General features: G+C 39.6%; 1 pseudogene; it reads right to left on the reverse strand.

Annotated features, from left to right (window-relative positions):
• Positions 1-4179: 4179 nt before the first annotated feature.
• Positions 4180-4519, reverse strand: LOC127047369 (60S ribosomal protein L34-like; annotated as a pseudogene).
• Positions 4520-5141: the final 622 nt, after the last annotated feature.

A 5141-nucleotide genomic window follows, 5' to 3' on the forward strand; every position in this document is an offset into this window, starting at 1 on the left:
TGGATACAACAGTGTAACAGAATACAATGTAGGATAATGATATGAAGATACAAAGGAGCGGCACATACCACTGAAGGGAGCAATTTGAATTTTTTGGTAGCCAAAAGGAATAGAATTCTGCATAAAAATTTTCAGGTATTTGCTGAAAGTTAAAAATAAATCAATGAGTTATAATTTAATTAGGCAATATGTTTGCAGCAAAATCTAAATGGTGAGGTTACCCAGAATCTGGGCAAAGATCTGTGGCTCCCACGTCCATTTCTGAAGGTCAACTTCAACCTAATGCTATACAATTCTTATCTGTTAAATTTACAGTATAGGATGTTCTTATATGGTGGGACCTTCGAGCAGTCTGAATGCATCAGATACTGTAAAATAAATTTTATTTAAAGATTAGTGATGGGGAAAGTTGAAAAGATTCTCAGCCTTTTATTAATAAAGTGCAGAAGAAAAAAAAGGTTCTGATTAAATCTGAAGTTTCCACTGAACTTTTAATGTAAAAAAGGAGTCAATTTGGCTCCCCTGTGAGCTCTTCTCTCTTTCCCCTCTATCACTCTGGGTGCACAGAGTTATTTTTGTCATCACAGTGTGTAGAAGCCCTAGTCATGGATCAGGACCTCATCGTGCTAGGCACTGTACAAATAAAACATCTGTCCTTGCCCCAAGATCTTACAATTTTAGTATAAGACAAGAGACAGCATATGGACATGGACAGACAGGGGAAGTACAAGGAAACAATGAGAATACCAATCAGCACAATAAGCAGTAATGTCAGCACATCTGCAATCTCTAGTCATTGTCAAGGTGTTTTGTAGGCAACATGGAAAAGGAGATTTTTTGAGGAGGGATTTAATGGGTCTTTACAAAAATTATAATTTATTACAAAAATTATAATCCCTCTGCCCCATATTTTATATGTTGCTGGTAGTCTTTAGAGCAGGAATTTGGAGTGTATGTGAGAGAGCTTGGCCCTAGCACATTGTGAGTTCTACCCAAATACAAGTAATAAATGGAGCATAAAATAAGAAAGAGAAAGGTGCATATGTATCAGGGGAATTTTACATTTTAAAAATCTTAGCAGAAGCCATCTGCAGCTCACTGAGCAGCACCTCTGTTTAGATTCCTTAAGATAATATTCAGTGCTGGGAGCACCATACTAGCCACTCGGTCAGCTATAGGAGTCACTAAATTATGTCAGATTTTCACTAGAGCCACTGTAGTACAGTAGCTGTACTGTATGCTGAAGAGTCTGATGTCCCTTACTTCATAATAAACAATCCATTCTATACAAAGCAGAGAGTAACACGCTTGTAACTGCAGAGCCACTTCGGTGGCATCCGGCTAACATTGCTCAGAACAGCTGTGACACCTGAATAAAGAAATGCAAAACTCTAAGGAAATTAAGAGCTAGGACTGGAAGGAACACTTAGCAGTTCCTTTTAAAGCCACAGGTTAAAGTCAAGTTGCATATTAGCTACCCTATACAACCACATCACCTTGGTCACTGTTAATCCTTCTTTCCATTTTCCCGCCAGTGGTTTGCTACACCCACATGTATTTTGTCCTAAATCAATCAGACTGTAAACTCTTGAGGGCAGGGCTGTTTTTTTACTATGTAGCACAAAGGTCAGAAAAAAGAATTTCTATTTTGTGGGAAATGCTGACATTTCAAAATATGCTTTCAATTCTGCAAAAAGTCAATTTTCCATAAAATGGAAATTACAAAAAAATGGATTTGGAAATTACCAAAATAAAACATTAGTGTAATGTGAAATTGTGTTTAAATAATGTTGGAAACAATATTAAATACTACAGCAAGTGAGAAATATTGTAAATATAGAAGTCTAGATGAAACATTCAGACTTCATTGAAAAAAGAGAGGTGAAACTATTCATTTTGACTTTCTCCCTTTGAAAATTTTGTTAAAATCTACATGTTCCTGGGAAATGTTCTGATTTAGATAAAATTGTATTTGATGGAACAGTTTTCTGACCAGTTTTATTATATAGGCCTGAAATCCCCCAGCCCCCACCACTTTACATTCTTCTGTCAGGACAAAGCAACTGCACAGCCAGCTTATCTAGTTATTTGAGTAGTCACATCCCCATTGCCTACAGTATCCCCAGTGCCTACAGTATCCTTGCAGTGTTTCTTAGGCTGGGCATCTTGAGCTCACATGTAACTACCTGGGTCATTTGGGGCTTGATCTTGAGCACATTCAAGTTCAAGTGATGCAGAATCAGACACTAAGTTACCTTTGTAGATATGGAGGCTCTTTGAATCCTGAGTTTCATTTTCCTCTGTCACTTTAAGCCCAATTATCTTCAATAAAATCAGAGGTATATCATGGAAAAATCAAAAGGGAAATGCTATAATTTACATCCAGTTTAACACCTAGAAAGGTAAAATCGTACAGGTACAGACTTATGAGTTCAGTAAAAGAATACAGTGGACAACTAAGAATTTATACACCCACCCACCCAGCCACCCCTGTGCCTGACCTCTTTAGTATTACCTCTTCTCTCTGTTAACATCTCAAAGTCTGTGACCAGTGAAAAGTTCTCCTATCTTTCCTCCCTTGCTTTAACTTATCCCCCTATGTTTATATTGTGGCTACTCTCTTTTCAAGAGTGTGATACATAAACTGTGTGTGTGCTGGAGGCCGGGAAGTAGCTCCCTTTGATGGACACTCAGCCAGCCAGATAGCTGTAAAATCCCTCTTGGTCTGTTCTCTGCTTGCTTTACCTGTATAGGGTTAACAAGTCCACAGGTAAAAGAAAAGGAATGGACACCTCACCAAAAAAGACAATGGGAAAGTAGAACTTTTTAAAATTGCAAAAGAAAACTTTCCCTTTGGCTGTTGCTCTCTGGGTTGAAGATACAGGGCAGCAGAAATGCTGTGTAAAATTTGAACCAGTTATGAAAATTATCAGATCATCTCTAGAACTACTTTTAACAACCCAAAGTGTAAGTAGATCAGAATGTTTAGCTAGATGCGATAAGATTTATTTCCGTTTATATTTTAAGGCTTGTGGATCTTCTCTGTGCTAAACCCCAGATTTACGGCTGGATTAACATTTTGTGGGCCCAGTGCCAAACATATTTGTGGGCCCTTGGGACAGAGCTGGGGTCAAGCACCCCTGAGGAGATCAGAAATTCAGCATCTCTGCAACACCTCCCCCCAACTCTCTATGGCCACCCCCGCAATACCTCCCCGCTATATATGCAGAGTGCCTTGCACAACCCTGCAGGCTGAGACGAGCAAGTGGTGGGTGTGGGGAGCCAACAAGCAGAGCTGGTCGGAGCCCCTTCTGACCATGGGCCCGGCTCCATGGTGCCATTGTAAACACAGCACTGCTTTTGTTTGCTTGTAACCTTTAAGATGAATCCCCAAGAAAGCTATTTTGGTGTTTAATTTTTGGAATTGTTCTTTTAAAAAAAATCTAGCAAAAGCCTACGTTCCAGATGTATTTTTTTCCCTTTTTGTTTTTAATAAAATTTACCTTTTTTAAGACTAAGATTGGATTTTTGGTGTCCTATGAGGTTTGTGTGTGTTGTTTGATTAGCTGGTGGCCAGCTTTCTTTCTCAGGTCTTCCTGTGTGTGTGTGTGTGTGTGTGTGTGTGTGTGTGTGTGTGTGTGTGTGTGTGTGTGTGTGTGTGTGTGTGTGTGTGTGTGAGAGAAGGGGCTTGAGGGTACCCCACAGGAAGGAATTCCTAAGTGCTTCTTCCTGGGTCAAAGGGGGTTTTTTGCATTTGGATGGTGGCAGCATTTACCAAGCCAAGTTCAGAGAGAAGCTGTAATATTGGGAGTTTAATACAAGCCCGGAGTGACAAGTATTATTTTTTAAAATCCTTGCGGGCCCCCACTTCCTGCACTTGCAGTGACAGAGTGGGGATTTAGCCTTGACAAAGAGTATGTGTGAAAACCCATTTATAGATTTTAAAGGTCTGATGGGGTCAGTGTGATCATCTGGTTGGACCCTCACCATTAAGCAGGCCATAGAATTTCACCCAATAATTCCTGCAGCAAGCCCAAGAACTAGTGGCTGAACTGGAGCATATCTTTTAGGTTTTTGCTGCCCCTATCCCAATATCTATTTGCTATCCCTGCCCAAAGGTTTACCCATAAAAGCACATATAGTCAGTCGCCGTTAGACAGTTTTAAAGTTACTATACCTCTAATAATTCTGATACTGTGCTTGTGCCTTCAACACTTTCACGTCAATCTTCTGCTCCTCAATAAGGAAAGCTTCTTTGATTCTGTCATGGACACATTTAACACACATAGGCTCTGCTAACATGCTTCTTCATTTTTGACAACCTCATAAGGAGTTTAGGGTGCACAGCATGAACACCACAAAGTTTTCCTGGACACACACCACATGCAGACTTTGGTGCCTTGCCAACTTTCTTGGTATAAAGGTAAACAGTCCTGTTACCTGGTGTTCGGGACAGCCTGATCTTGTTAGAGGCTGTGTTGTAGGACAACCTATGAGGGTATGTCAGATGCTGAACCATTTTTTATACCATCTGACATAACATTGTAGGTTGTCCTACAACACAGCCTCTAACAAGACCAGGCTGTCCCGGACATCGGGTAACAGGATTGTTTACCTTTTTACCAAGAAAGCTGGCAAGACACTGAAGTCTGCGTGTGGGGTATCTCTAATAATTGATATTGCTTTGAATTATCCAAGCTTTAGAGAGTCAAACTGTGCACATAGCTTGTGGGGAAGCTGGTATTACAAGTAAAAGACTGGGCAGAGAGAACAATGACTAGCAGTCACCAAATCTGATGGCCTAAAACCAATTACATAACTCTCTGGATATAAACACCACATATCCAGCAAAAAAAAGTTTTCCTTAGCAATACTTCTGGAAAGAAAATCTTGCTTTACCAGTTGTGACAAATTAATATCCACCTAAGAGTAAAAGGTCAATTTCTCTGTTTGGAGGAGACAATGTCTCAAAGAAAAGCTAAGTTACAGGAGTTATTCAATAATAATTTGACACACTTCTAAGATATCTGGGAGATTTCAAGGAAATTAAAAATTCACATGAAAGAGGAATTAGGGGACCACTATTATTCAAGTTTAATGGTAATGGTACTAAGACTACTCTGCAAGTACTCACATTGAAA

This window comes from Gopherus flavomarginatus, chromosome 3, assembly GCF_025201925.1.
Source record: "Gopherus flavomarginatus isolate rGopFla2 chromosome 3, rGopFla2.mat.asm, whole genome shotgun sequence".
Lineage (NCBI taxonomy): Eukaryota > Metazoa > Chordata > Testudines > Testudinidae > Gopherus > Gopherus flavomarginatus.